We start from the raw sequence: 16,274 nt of genomic DNA on the forward strand, positions 1-16,274 counted from the left end.
TGCTCACCTAAACTGTCCTCATTCTTTAAGACCTTTCTTTCCTTTGAAATTTGTATCTTTGAATATGTTTTTCTCATATCCTAAGGCAGAAATTTTAGAATAAGATAAATAAAACATAAAATCTAGGCCAAATATAGAATACTTAGGGAATAAAACCTGAAGGAAATATTTCTGGGGTTGAATGAAGAAGATAAAAATACTATCTGACATGAATCATGTTTAGCTAGGGTGGACAAGATTGGGAAATTATGTTTAGGTTAACAGGATATAGTGTCTAAATAACCTAGCTGTACTTCAGCATTAATAAGTAATGTTCCTAGAATAAGTCAGGAATCTGCTAGATAAATTGTCATCCAGGAGGTGTGTTCCTGGTGTAGAAGCATTCTTAGCATTTGCCTACTTCTGAGACAAGGCTTGCTCCCTTGGGAGGAAGAATGGGAGAGAAAAGGATAGTAAAAATCAACGTGTTTCTAATTCTTTGAAACAAGTATAGAGAGGAGAATCTGAGGCCCAAACCTTCATGACAAGATGATAATTGAGTATTTTCACTGGAGCTCACAGCCTAATTGTTCACCAATTTTCTTCCCCTAAGGAAAAAAAGAAATGGAAACGTTGTTACCATCAAGCCCACCTACCCCATAAACACATTTTTCCACCATCAGTGAGGAATGAGGTTCACATAATGGGATATTTCTTACAGCTGAAGTTCATGCATTTAGAAATGTATTTCTAGCAGTATGGAAAACAAATTCTGAAATAAATTAAATGTTGCCAATAAAATGACTATAAAATTGGAGCCTAAATCCAAATAGAAAAATCTGAAAGCAATTTTAAAGACACCAGTAAGACAGTAAAACATAGGCTGAATCAAATCAAAAGGTGAAAGGAATTAGTTGCAACGTTGATTATAAATATTAAGTAATGGTGATAAATGAAAGATACCTAGAAGGGATATATAATGCATTAGGTTGCAAAATCAATTCCAGCCAGATGTCATGGAAATGGGGTTGCCCACTTTCATAGCAGCAGAACCCAATTATAAGAAGCACCTAATTATATTCAACTGTGGTTCAGGCAGACTCAATGGCTCAGATTCCATGATCCTGTCTTGGATCTTTAACTGATAAGTAGCTGTATTATTGAAATTTTTTAATCCACAGATGTTAGCCCACCGGAGATAATAAATGTCTCCATAACTGTGTCAATGACTTTGCAATTCCCAAATAGTTTAAAAATAATTGTAAAATTAATAAAGAAAATAAAACCCATAATGTTAATAGTATTGTGCCCATTTTAGAAATGATCCTTGTACTTTTCAAATATTTATGTATTGAAGATAGTCTGATAGATTTGTGATGTTAATCAATTGAAATATGTAATTAAACTTAGACATCTTACTACTTAAGCTAAAATATGTAAATGTACTTAAGTTTCTAAACTATTGGAATGAGTAAGAAAAATTGACTTTATTGACTTCTTTTTTAATAATTTATGTTAAATAGCAGTTATTTATTAAATGTCTGGGTAATTTACGAATAATAAATTTATAGAAAAACATTTTTTAAAAGTATGTGTTTCTATTAAAAGGTAAATAATTTTTGTCTAACTCAAAAGTTATTTAATGGTTATACACAAAACACGTGAAAAGAACTAGGAAGTAAGAGATTTAAAGAAAGTTATAGGCCAGGTGCAGTGGCTCACGCCTGTAATCCCAGCACTTTCCAAGACCAAGGTGGGTGGATTATTTGAGGTCAGGAGTTTGAGATCAGCCTGGCCAACAGGGCGCGACTAAAAATACAAACAAAACAAAACAAAAACAAAAAACAAACAAAAAAAACTAGCTGGACTTGGTGGTGAACACCTATAGTCCCAGCTACTTGGTCATTTCGCTTTAATTATAGCCAATTGATTGACTTCTTATAAGGTTTGGCTGTGTCCCTGCCCAAATCTCATCTTGAGTTGTACTTTCCATAATTGTCACGTGCCGTGGGAGGGACCCAGTGAGAAGTAATTGAATCATGGGGGGAGGTTTTCCCCATGCTCTTCTTGTGATGGTGAGTGAGTTCTCACGAGATCTGAGGCTTTTATAAGGGGCTTCTCCCATCACTTCGTGCTCAATCTGCCCCCTCCTGCCACCATGAGAAGGATGTGTTTGCTTCCTCCTCCGCCATGATTAAGTTTCCTGAGACCTCCCCATCCCTGTAGAATTGTGAGTCAATTAAACCTCTTTTCTTTATAAATTACTCAGTCTCAGGTATTTCTTTATAGAAACATGAGAACAGACTAATTCAACTTCAAAGAAATACTCGTATGCTAGGGATTTTACTTTTTAGGGTTATAAGTCTGTCTTGCTAGACATGCAAATTGCTCGAAATAACCAAATACGTTTACAAGTATACTTTAAAATGTTTCAAAAAATATTATAAACCAGAATGTAATGATATTATTAGCTTAAAAGATGTTAATCTGTTAAATATAAATTTTTCTAACTGTAACCAAAGTGAAGATAATTGTTCTTTTTTAGAATTGCATTTTTAAAGAGAAAAACAAAACTTTTAATATAAACTGAACAGAATGAGAAGAAAATCTAGTTTTAGAATTTATAATTTTAGTAGGTTGATTAAATAAAAACATTCTCAGTAATTAACTTTTTCTTATACAAAAGATCTATTCAGACATTAAAAACTCAAGTAGTCCCTGACTGTACTATATTAAGAAGAAACAAAACACAAATGAGGCTTTACATCAAGATCATAATTTTGAAAGATCATTTTGCTCTTCAGTAATGGAGGAATATGAGTTTTTTTTATTTTTGACTCCAGTTTTTTTGATTTTTGAGTAGACTCAAACTGTTCCTTTTGTTTAAGCTTGAAATTCTCATTATCTCCTTCCCAGTGACAATTCTCATTTCCCATTTTTCAGTTTTTAAAATCTTCCACACTTATTTTACATTATTCTAATATGCTTGCAACCCAGTAGTAGGATGTATGCAGATATTTGGAGATTGCAAAATGATGGCATTTCTTATGTTATGTCGTGTGATTTAACTTTACAAATAATTCAACAGGCCTAGTAAGTGTGGTTGAATGTCCAAATATGTGTAATCTGTCCTCCATTTTCTGGTATAGCCTTTTCTTAAAAAAAAACTCAAATCACTCAAGCTAACACACCATTCAAAAGCAGAAATTACAGCATCCTACAAGGAAACTTCGGGGCAATTTACATTGTCAAGGCTGTTTTCATTCTCAATTTGAATTCACAATGAATTTTCCACACCTGCTATTGGTATTGCCTTTTACAGCTCCTCATCTCTCAACTCACTTATCCCAAATTTATAAAACATATCTTTCCCTTTCACTCACTAAAAGCACACCTACCACAAGGACTTTAAGTATAAAACATTTTACTGGTTACTTGGGTAAATGGAAATGAGACAAGACGGTTTTGTAAATTATGACACAAGGAGAAATGCTACTGAAAACCACAAGTCAGGATGCACTATTCCTAGAAATGTAGCCCTCATTCCAATTAGCCATGTTTCTTCTCAATCCTATCCCTCACCATGCTTTATCTTCTACATTCACTTTACATCTCTCTTCTTATTGGGTGTCAATCTTCTTCAAGACCTACAAGAGGCTAACATCAAAATTATTGAAACTATATCATATTGTAAGATGTAATTAGTAGAGTTTTGTCTAAGCCTCTACTAAGGAAGAACACCTTACATAATAAAACAGACGCTTCATTGAGTTAATTGAGTTACTCTTAAATGAAGAGCAATTCTTAGAAAAATTTTCTCTAGAACAACTAGCTCAATATGCTTCCACCTGTAAATATAAAAGTTATTGATATAGTACAGTAAAATTATCATGAATTATTAAAGCGTTTTCTCATAAGGCAAAAAGGATCTGCCCATTGCTGGTTTTGCGGATGTACTTTATGTATCAGTGTAAATATCATACAAAATGGGATGAAAAAGACATCAGAAAGAAAAAAATTATCTAAGAAAATAAAATATGGATTATTCTCTTAAGGCAGTTGTGGCTGACATTTAGGAACATGAAAAATTCCTGACAATTCTTAGGAATTACTTGCTTCTCCACAATGAGCTGAGGTATTTGGTGGGGAACTCTAATTTTCTTAAGAATTGCAGCAGCTTCCAGTTTGAGAATTATTCACTTTGGTGCTTCAGGTTGAAACTGTTAGTGTTGACTCCTCTGACTTGCAGGAGATACCCTGATTTTCGTAGCAGCTTCTCTGTCTCTGCCATAACAGCTCTTCCAACAGATATTTAAGTCCATTATTGTGCATAAAATGACTCTACCTGAATACGCAGGATGCCTTCTGTCTTCCTGACTCAAGCTTGACTGGCACACTAATTCAGGCATTGGAATTTTGTGGTATTTTTCATATTTTGTTTTTTATTTTGTTTATAATGATTCCATAAAATTAATTTTTAAGGGTCAAATTACTCTAATCCCAAAAGTTTTAAACTATAGTAATGAACTCTTTTTATTGAGTTTTAGTGAGGTATATTTGACAATTAAAATTGTATCTATTTCAGGCATATTATATGAAGTTTTGATATACTTATATATTGTGAAATAATTACTACAATCAAGCTAACACACCCATTATCCCACCTAGTTACCTTGAATGTGTGTGTGTGTGTGTGTTACTGGATATGTAGGTGTGTGTAGGTGTGCTGAGAACAATTGAGACTTACTCTCTTAGCAGATTTCAAGTACAGCCCTCCTCTTGACTGCTTTCATGAGGTGTCATTGAGTGCCTGTGGCTTTTCCAGGTGCATGGTACAAGATGTCAGTAGATTTGCCATTCTGGGGTCTGGAGGACAATGGCCCTCTTCTCAAAGCTCCACTGGGCAGTGCCCCAGTGGGGAGTCTGAGTGGGGGCTCCAGCACTACATTTTTCTTCTGCACTGCGCTAGCAAAAGTTCTCCATGAAGGCTCCACCCCTGCAGCACATCTCTGCCTGGACATCCAGGCATTTCCATACATCCTCTGAAATCTAAGTAGAGGTTCCCAAACCTCAATTCTTGACTAATGTGCACCTGCATGCACACCACGTGTAAGCCACCAAGGCTTGGGGCTTGCACCCTCTGAATCTATGTCCTAAGCTGTAAGTTGGCCCCTTTTATCCGTGGCTGGGCCACAGGGCACCGAGTCCTGAGAATGCATACAACAGGAAGCCCTGGGCCTAGCCCATGAAACCTTTTTTCCTCCTAGGCCTTCAGGTCTGTGATGGGGAGGGGCTGTTGTGAAGAGCTCTGACATGCCCTGGAAACATTTTCCTCATTGTCTTGGTGATTTACAATTGGTTCCTCATTACTTATGCAAATTTTTGCAGCTGACCTGAATCTCTCCTCAGAAAATGGGATTTTCTTTTCTATTGCATCATCAGGCTACAAATGTTCTGAACTTTTATGCTCTGCTTCCCTTTTAAACCCAAGTTCCGATCCCAAACCATATCGTTGTGAATAAATAAAATTGAATGCTTTTAAAAGCATCCAAGCCACCTCTTGAATGCTTTGCTGCTTAGAAATTTCTTCCACCATATACCCTAAATCATCTCTCTCAGGTTCAAAGTTCCAGAAATCTCTAGAGCAAGACAAAATGCCACCAGTCATTTTGCTAAAACATAGCAAGAATCACCTTGGCTCCAGTTTCAAGTAAGTTCCTCATCTCAATTTGAGACCACCTCAGCCTGGACTTCATTGTCAATATCACTGTCAGCATGTTGGTCAAAGCCATTCAACAAGTCTCTAGGAAGTTCCAAACCTTCCCACATCTTCCTGTCTTCTTCTGAGCCCTCCAAATTGTTCCAAATTCTGCCTGCTACCTAGTTCCAATGTTGCTTCCACATTTTTGGGTGTCTTTATAGCAGTGCACCACTCCTGGTACCAATTCATTGTGTTAGTCCATTCTCGTGCTGCTATGAAGAAATAACAGAGACTGGGTAATTTATAAAAGGAAGCAGTTTAATTGACTCACAGTTCAGCATGGCTGGAGAAGCCTCAGAAAACTTACAATCATGATGGAAGACGAAGGGGAAGCAAGGGACCTCCATCCCAAGGCAACAGGAAGGAGAATGAATGCAGAAGAAACTCTCATTTATAAAACCATCATATCTCATGAGAGGTCCCTATCATGAGAACAGCATGGGGGAAACCACCTCCATGACCCAATTGCCTCCACCTGGTCTCTCCCCTGACTTGTGAGGATTATGGGTATTATAATTCAAGATGACATTTGGGTGGGGAAACAAAGCCCAACCATATTACAGGTATTTTCTCCTATACCATAAGTTTCCTCTCATTTTTTGGTTTCTTTTGCTGTGCAGAACATTGTAGTTTCATGTGGTCCACTTGTTTACTTGTGCCTTTCTTCTCTGTACTTCTGGTGTCAAATCTAAAGAGTCATTGCCAGAACCAATGTCAAGGAGCTTTCCTCTGTTTCTTTCGAGCAGTTTTAGAATTTCATATCTGATGTTAATTCTTTAATGCATTTTGAGTTAGTATGATAAAGTGTCCAATTTCATTCTTTTGCATATGGATATACAGTTTTTCAAATATCAGTTAGTGAGAAGACCACACTTTCCCTATTGTGTATTATTTGTGCCTTTCTTAGAAATTTGTTGACTGTATATGCATGGGTTTATTTCTGAGCTCTTTATTTTTTCCATTAGTCTGTGTCTGATTTATGCCAGAATTATACTATTTCTAATTAGTATAGCTTTGAAATATAGTTTTTATTTCTTCCAATTTTTTACTTTCTGTTCCAAATTAAACTATTGAGTATCTTTCTTAGTTTCATACAAATTTTATAATTTAAAAAAATTTTTTGGAAAATGCCATTGGAATATTGATAGGGATTGCACTGATTTTGTATATTTCTTCGGGTGGCATGGACTTTTTAACAGTATTAACTCTTCCAATTCATAAACACAAGACATCTTTCCATTTATTAGTGTCTTCTTTGGTTTCTTAATCTTTTGAATGTATAGATCTTTCACTTTCCTGGTTAAATTTAAACCTACGTATTTTTTTTTGATGTTATTTTAATGGTATTACTTTCTTGATTTCTTTTTCACACAGTTATCAGTATATAGAAGCACAACTGGTTGTTGTGTGTTGATTTTTATGTCCAGCATCTTTGCTGAATCTATTTATTTATTTGTTTGTTTTAGAGAAAAGGTCTAACTCTGTTGCCCAGGCTGGAGTACAGTAGCACAATCAGAGCTTATGGGAGCCTAGAACTCCTAGGCTTAAAAGATCCTCCCACCTCAGCTTCCTCAGTAGTGAGGACTACAGGTATGTGTCACCATGTCCTGCTAATTTTTAAATTTTTTCTATAGGTAGGGTCTCATTCTGTTGCCCATGCTGGTCTCAAACTCTTGGGCTCATGAAATTCTCCCACTTGAGCCTCCCAAAACACTGAGATTATAAGTGTGAACTTCCATGCCTTGCCTGAATTTATTTATTCAAACATTTTTGAGGGTTTGGGGTGGTCTTTAGGGTTTTCTACACAATATCATGCTATCTCCAACAGAGATAATTTTACTTCTTCGTTTCCTATTTGGATGGTTATTTTTTCTTGCCTGTTTGCTCTGGCCAGGACTTTCAGTAAAATGTTTACTAGAAGTAGCAAGAGTGGCCATCTTTTACTTGTTCCTAATCCTGATCTTAGAGGAAGAGCTTTCATATTTTCACCATTCATTGTGATGTGCTTTAGGCTTGTCTTACATGGTCTTTAGTAGGTTAAGGTACCTTCCCTCTATGTCTTATTTGATGAAAAAGTTTTTATCAAAAAAGGATGTTGAACTATATCAAATCCTTTTTCATCTGCATGTCCAGGTTATGGTGTGATTTTTATTCTTCATTTTTATAGTGGTCTGACACATTTATTGATTTATGTAGTTTGAACTATACTTACATCCCAGGGATAAATCCCACTTAATCATGGTGTATTGTCTTTTTAATGTGCTGTTGAATTTAGTTTGCTAGTATTTTGTTGAGAATTTTTGCATCTATTTTCACCAGGGATATTGATATATAATTTTCTTTTCTTGTATTTTTCCTATTTGACTTTGGCATCAGGGTAATAATAACCTAATGAAATGAGATTGAAAATGTTCCCTTCTCTTCGATGTATTCAAGACTTTGTAAAGGATTGGTATTAATTCTGTTTAAATGTCTGACAGAAATCACCAGTAAAGTCTTGTGATCCTGAACCTTTTTTAGTGAGGGATTTTCAGTTGTTGATTCAATCTCCTTGCTCATTATTTGTTCAGATTTTATTGTTTCTCCATGATTCAGTCTTTGCAGCTTGAATGTTTCTAGAAATTTATCTGTTTCTTTTTGCACATTAATTTTTTGGCATATAATTATGCATAGTCCTTTATGATTCTTCTTATTTCTGTGGCATAAGTTGCAATGTTGCATTTTTCATTTCTGATTTTGAGTCCTTTCACTTCTCTCTTTTCTTTCATTAGTCTAGCTAAAGGTTTGTTAACTTTTATGTTAAAAATCTTAGTTTTATTCATCATTTATCTTGTTTTCTACCCCATTTATTTCTACTATAATCTTTTTCTTTCCTTCTGCTAACATTAAGCTGAGTTTTTGTTTTGTTTAATTTCCTTGAGACTTATAGTTAAACTTTTTTTCATGTATATTTTTATCACTATAAATTTTGCTCTCAGGAGTATTATTTGCTGCATTTCATAGTTTTTTGTTAGGTTGTGTTTTCATTTGCATTGGTTTCAAAATGCTTAAAGAATTTCCTCCTTTGATTACTTCTTTGCCCATTGGTTAACAGGTGTATGTCATTTAATTTCCACATATTTGTAAATTTCTCAGTTTTTCTCCCGTTACTAGACTCTAGTTTCATACCATTGTAGTTAGTTACCATATTGATATAATTTGAATATTCTAAAATATGGTGAGACTTGTTTGGTGGTCTAATATATGATCTACTCTGGAGAATCTTCCATGTGCACTTGACAAGAATGTATATTCTTATGCTGTTGAATGGAATGTTATGTATATGTTACATCTGTTTAGTCTAAACATATTTCAAGTCTAATGTTTTCTCATTGATTTTTGTCTAGATGATCTACCTATTATTAAAATTTGGATATTGAAGTTCTCTATAATTATTGTATTACTATTTCTCCCTTCATATATGTTAATTTTATAAATTAATTTGATGTTCCAATGCTGGGTGAATATATATTTATACTTGTTTTATTCACTTGTTGAATTGACCCCTTTATTAGATAATGACCTGATTTGTGTCTTATCATAGTTTCTTAACTGAAAGTCTATTTTGACTGATCTAAGTATAGCTATTCATTCTCTGTTTTGGTTTCCATTTTTATGAATTACATTTTTCTATTTCTTTACATTCGACCTATGTGGATGCTAAAACTGAGATGTGTCTCTTCTAGGCAGCATATAGATGGGTTTTGTTTTTTAATCTATTCAGCCACTATATGCGTTTTTAATTCTAACCTTTATGTTCATAGGTTTGTTATATAGGTAAATTGTGTGTTACAGGGATTTGGTGTACAAATTATTGCACTACCCAGGTAATAAACGTAGTACCTCTCAGATAGTTTTTCAATCCTTGTCCTCCTCCAACTCTCAAGTGGGCACCGGTGTGTGTTGTTTCCTTTTCTATGTACATGTGTACTCAGTGCCTCATTCCTGCTTATAAATGAGAACATATGGTGCATTCATTCTCACATTGATATAAAGAAATATGTGAGACTGGGTAATTCATAAGAAAAGAGGTTTAACTTGCTCATAGTTCAGGAGGCTGTACAGGAAGCATAATGGCATCTGCTTCCAGGAAGGCCTCAGGAAATTTCTAATCATGGCAGAAAGCAAAGGAGGAGCAGGTGTGTCACATAGCAAAAGCAAAAGCAAGAGAGTGAGCGGGGAGGTGCTACACACTTTTAAAAGACCAGATCTCGTGATAACTCACTTACTATCATGAGAACAGTACCAAGAAGGACAGTGCTAAAGCATTCACTAAAAATATGCCCCCATGATCCAATCACCTTTCACCAGGCCCCACTTACAACACTGGAGATCACATGAGCTTTGGGTGGGGAGACATCCAAACTGTAACATTCTGCCCCTGGACTCTCTCAAATCTCATGTTCTTTACACATTTCAAAACACAGTTATGCTTTGCCAACAGTCCCTCAAATTCTTAACTCATTCTAGCATTGACTCTAAAGTCCAAAGTCCTAACTCTCATCTGAGACAAGGCAAGTCCCTTCTGCCTATGAACCTGTAAAATCAAAAACAAGTTAGTTACTTCCAAGATACAATGGAGGTACAAGCAGTGGGTAAAGATTCCCATTCTGAAAGGGAGAAATCATCCAAAAGAAGAGTCTACAGGGTGTATGCAAGTTCAAAACCCAGCAGGACAATCATTAAGTCTTAAAGTTCCAAAATAATCTCCTTTGACTCCGTTTCTCACATGCAGGGACAACTGCAGCAAGGGTGGACTCCCAAAGCCTTGAGGAGCTTCACCTCCATGGCTTGGCAGTGTTCAGCCCCTGAAGCCACGTCATGGGTTGTAATTGAATGTCTCTGGCTTATTCATTTACAGGGTGCAAGCTGCAGGTGGATCTACCATTCTGGAGCCTGGAGTGAGGTGACTTTCTTCTCAAAGTTCCACCAGAGAGTGCCCCAGTGGGAACTCTGTGTGGGGGCTCTAACTCCACAATTCCCCTCTGTACTGCACTACTAGAAGTACTCTATAAGGGCTCTGCCCATGCAGCAGGCTTCTGCCTGGACACCCAGGATTTTCCACACATCCTCTGAAAGTTAGGTGTAGGCTTCCAAGCCTTGGCTCTTGAACTCTGTAAACTGCAGGCTAAACACCATGTAGGAGCCAAGGCTTGTGGCTTGCAAATTCTGAAGCAGAGGCCTAAGCTGAGCTGTAATTGAGCCCGTTTGAGCCACGGCTGGAGTTTGAATGGCTGAGATACAGGTAGCAGTGTCCTGAGGCCCCACGGGGGAGTGAAGCCATGGGCCTGATTCATGAAACTATTAAGTCATCCTAGGCTTCTGGGCCTGTGATGGGAGGGGCTGCCACAAATGTCTATGAAATGCATATGATATTTGGTTTTCTGTTTCTGCATCAATTTGCTTAGGATAATGGCCCCTAGCTCCATATTTGTTTCTGCAAAGTACATGATCTCATTTTTTTTCATAGCTTCATAGAATTCCATTGTGCATATGTACCATATTTTCTTTATTCATTATACCATTGACGGGCATTTAGGTTGATGTCATGTCTTTGCCATTGTGAATAATGCTGTGATGAACATAAATGTGCATGTGTCTTTATGGTAGAATGATTTATATTCCTTTAGGTCTATAACCAATACTAATGGGATTCTTGGTTTGAATGGTAATTCTTCTTGAGTTCTTTGAGAAATCAACACACTACTTTCCACAATGGCTGAGCTAATTTACATTCCCACCATCAGAATATAGTGTCCCCTTTTCTCCACAACCTTGTCAACATCTGTTATTTTTTGACTTTCTAATAACAGCCATTCTGACTGGTAAGCGATGGTATCTTATTGTGGTTTTGATTTGCATTTCTCTAATGATTAGTGATATTGAGTACTTTTTCATATGTTTCTTGGGTGTGCATATGACATTTTAAAAAGTGTACATTCATGTCCTTTACCTATTTTATTTTTAGAGCTGGGGTCTCTGTCACCTGGGCTGGAGTGCAGAGGTGCAATCTTGGCTCACTGCAAGCACTTCCTCCCTGGATCAAGGGATCCTCCCACCTAAGCATCCTAAGTAGCTGAGACTACAGGGACATGCCACCATGGCTGGCTTTTTTTTTTTTTTTTTTTTTTTTTTTTGGTAGAGATGAGGTTTCACCATGTTTCTCACTCAGGTTGGTCTTGAACTCCTGACCTCAAGTCGTCCACCCTCCTCAGCCTCTGAAAGTGTTACAAAGGCACTCCCTTGGAAAGGGGGCTGAAACCAGGGAGCCAAGTGGTTTGACTCAGCAGGTCCCACTTTCATGGAGCCCAGTAAGCTATGAACCACTGGCTTGAAATTCTCACTGCCAGCACAGAAGTCTAAACTTGACATGGGATAATTGAGCTTGGTTGGGGGAGAGGCATGGGCCATTACTGAGGCTTTAGCAAGAAGTTTTCCCCTGACAGTGCTGAGGAGCCTGGGAGGACTGGACTGGGTGGAATTCACCACAGTGTGGCAAAGTGCTGTGGCCAGACGGATTCTCTAGATTCCTCCTCATTGGGCAGGGAATTTCTAAAAGTCTTGCAGGAAGTCAGGGACCCTGAACAGAGGGACTGACTGAAGCTGCAGCAGAGGAACATAAATTGTGAAGGTATCATTTTAATATGGACATATGTCAGTTCCCAAAATTAATACCTTTATAATTTATTATGCCTGTCTTACTTTAATCTCTTAATCCTCTTATCTTCATAAGCTGAAGATGTACATCACCTCAGGGCCACTATTGTGTTAACCGTACAAACTGATTGTAAATCATGTGTGTTTGAACAATATGAAATCAGTGCACCTTGAAAAAAAAAAAAAAACCAGAATAACAGCAATTTTAGGGAACAAGGGAAGACAACCATAAGGTCTGACTACTTGTAGGGTCGGGCAGAATAGAGTCATATTTTTCTTCTTGCAGAGATCCTATAAACGGACGTGAAAGTAGGGAAGATATCGCTAAATTCTTTTCCTACCAAGGAATATTAATATTAATGCCCTGGGAAAGGAATGCATTCCTGGGGGGAGTTCTAAAAAGGGTAGCTCTGGGAGTGTCTGTCTTATGCGGTTGAGATAAGGACTGAAATACACCCTGGTCTCCTGCAGTACCCTCTGGCTTGCTAGGGTGGGGAAAAACCTCACCCTGGTGAATTTGAGGTCAGACCGATTCTTTGCTCTTGAACCCTGTTTTCTGTTGTTTAAGATGTTTTTCAAGACAATACGTGCACAGCTGAACATAGACCCTTATCAGTAGTTCTATTTTGCCTCTTGTCCTGTTTCCTCAGAAACATGTGATATTTGTTCTCCTTTTTGCCCTTTGAAGCATGCAATCTTTGTGACCTACTCCCTGTTCTTGCACCCCTCCCTTTTTAATATCCTTAATAAAACTTGCTGGCTTTAAGGCTCAGGTGGGCATCACAGTCCTACCGATATATGATGTCATCCCCAGAGGTCCAGCCGTAAAATTCCTCTCTTTGTACTCTTTCTCTTTATTTCTCAGCTGGCTGACACTTATGGAAAACAGAAAGAATGTACGTTGAAATATTGGGTACTGGTTCCCCTGATATAAAAGAAAGGCAGCAGTCCCAGTCAGGGGCTTACAGATGAAACTCCAATATCCCTGGCACAGAGCACCCAGGGAAAGGGGTGGCTGTGGGCACAGATTCAGTGAACTTAAATTTTTCTTCCTGCTGGCTGTCAAGAGAACAGCTGATCCTGACAAGGAGGATTCTCCCAGCACAGTGCTTGAGCTCTGCTAAGGGACAGACTGCCTTCTCAAGTGGGTCCCTGACCCCCATGCCTCTGGACTGGGAGAGACCTCCCAACAGACACCTTATATAGGAGAGCTCTGGCTGGCATCAAGCCAGTGCCCCTCTGGACAAAACTTCCGGAGGAAGGAGCAGGCAGCAATCTTTGCTGTTCTGCAGCCTCCACTGGTGATACCCAGATGAACAGGGTCTGGAGTGGACCTCCAGCAAACTGCAGCAGACTTGTAGAAGAGGGGCCTGATTGTTAGAAGAAAAACTAAAGAACAGAAAGCAACAACATCAACAAAAAGGACCCCCACACAAAAACCTCATCAAAAGGTCATCAACCTCATGGAATCTCTCTGCAGAAACCCTACAAGCCAGAAGAGAGTGGGGGCTAATATTCAACATTCTTAAAGAAAAGAATTTTCAACCCAGAATTTCATATCCAGCCAAGCTAAACTTCATAAAAGAAGGAGAAATAAAATCATTTCCTGACAAGCAAATGCTGATGGATTTTGTCACCACTAGGCCTGCCTTACAAGATCTCCTGAAGGAAGCACTAGATATGGGAAGGAAAAACTGGTAACAGCCACTGCAAAAACACACCAAAATATAAAGGCACTATGAAGAAACTGCATCAACTAATGTGCAAAATAACCAGCTAACATCATGATGACAGAATCAAATTCACACATAAAAATATTAACCTTAAATGTAAATGGGCTAAATGCCCCCAGTTAAAAGACACAGATTGGCAAATTGGGTAAAGAGTCAAGACCCATTGGTGTGCTATATTCAGGAGACCCAGCTCATGTGCAAAGACACACATAGGCTCAAAAGAAAAAAGGAAAGGGATGGAGGAATATTTACCAAGAAAATGGAAAGAAAAAAAAAAAAAAGCAGGGGTTTCAACCCTAATCTAATTTAAGTATACTTTTAACCAACAGAGATCAAAAGACACAAAGAAGGGCTTTATATAATGTTAAAGGGATCAATGTAACAAGAGAGCTAACTATCCTAAATATATATGCCCCCAATACAGCAGTACCCAGATTCATAAAATAAGTTGTTAGAGATCTACAAAGAGACTTGGACTACCACACAATAATAGTGGGATACTTTAACACCCCACTGTCAATAGTAGACAGATCAATGAGACAGAAAATTAAAAAGGCTATTCAGAATTTGAACTCAGCTCTGGACCAAGCAGACCTAATAGACATCCACAGAACTCTCCACCCCAAATCAACAGACTATACATTCTTCTCAACATCACATAGCACTTATTCTAAAATTGACCACATAATTGGAAGTAAAACACCCCTCAGCAAATGCAAAAGAACAGAAATCATAACGAGCAGTCTCTCAGACCACAGTGAAATCAAATTAGAATTCAAGATTAAGAAACTCAAATCTGCACAACTACACGGAAATAGGAAAACCTGCTCCTGAATGACTACTGGGTAAATAACAAAATTAAGGCAGAAATAAAGAAGTTCTTTGAAACCAATGAGAACAAAGAGACAATGTACCAGAATCTCTGGGAAACAGTTAAAGCAGTGTTAAGCATGAAATTTATAGCACTAAATGCCCACATCAGAAAGCTGGGAAGATCTGAAATCAACACCCTAACATCACAATTAAAAGAGCTAGAGAAGCAAGAGCAAACAAATTCAAAAGCTAGCAGAAAATAAGAAATAACTAAGATCAGAACAAAACTGAAGGAGATAGAGACTCGAAAAATCCTTTAAAAAATCAATAATCCAGGAGCTGGTTTTTTTTAAAAGATTAAGAAAATAGACCACTAGCTAGACTAACACAGAAGAAAAGAGAGAAGAATCAAATAGATACAATAAAAAATGATAAAGAGGATATCACTACTGAACCCACAGACATACAAACTACTGTCAGAAAATACTATAAACACCTTTATGCAAATAAACTAGAAAATCTAGGAGAAATGGATTAATTCCTGGACACATATACCCTCCCAAGAATAAATCAGGAAGAAGTTGAATCCCTAAATAGACCAATAACAAGTTATGAAATTGAGGCAGTAATTAATAACCTACCAGCCAACAAATGCCCAAGACCAGATGGATTCACAGTCAAATTCTACCTGAGATATAAGGAGGAGCTAGTACCATTCCTTCTGAAACTATTCCAAATAATAGAAAGAGGGACTCCTTCCTAACTCATTTTATGAGGCCAGCATCATCCTAATAACAAAACCTGGCAGAGACACAACAAAAAGAGAAAATTTCAGGCCAATATCCCTGATGAACATCGATGCAAACATCCTCAATAAAATACTGGCAAACCAAATCCAGCAGCACATCAAAAAGCTTATCCACCATGACCAAGTCGGCTTCATTCCTGGGATGTAAGGCTGATTCAACATATGCAAATCAATAAACATAATCCATCACATAAACAGAACCAATGACAAAAACCACATGATTATCTCAATAGATGCAGAAATGGCAGACACTTCTCAAAACTATACATTTGTGTGGCCAAAAATCATATGGAAAAGCCCATCATCACTGGTCATTAGAGAAATGTGAATCAAAACCATAATGAGATATATCACAGCAATTTGAATTGTGATTATTAAAAAGCCAGGAAACAACAGATGCTGGCGAGGCTGCGGAGAATTAGGAAGGCTTTTACACTATTGGTGGGCTTGTAAATTAGTTCAACCACTGTGGAAGACACTGTGG

This window comes from Macaca nemestrina, chromosome 3 (genome assembly GCF_043159975.1).
Source record: "Macaca nemestrina isolate mMacNem1 chromosome 3, mMacNem.hap1, whole genome shotgun sequence".
In the NCBI taxonomy this organism is placed as follows: Eukaryota; Metazoa; Chordata; class Mammalia; order Primates; family Cercopithecidae; genus Macaca; species Macaca nemestrina.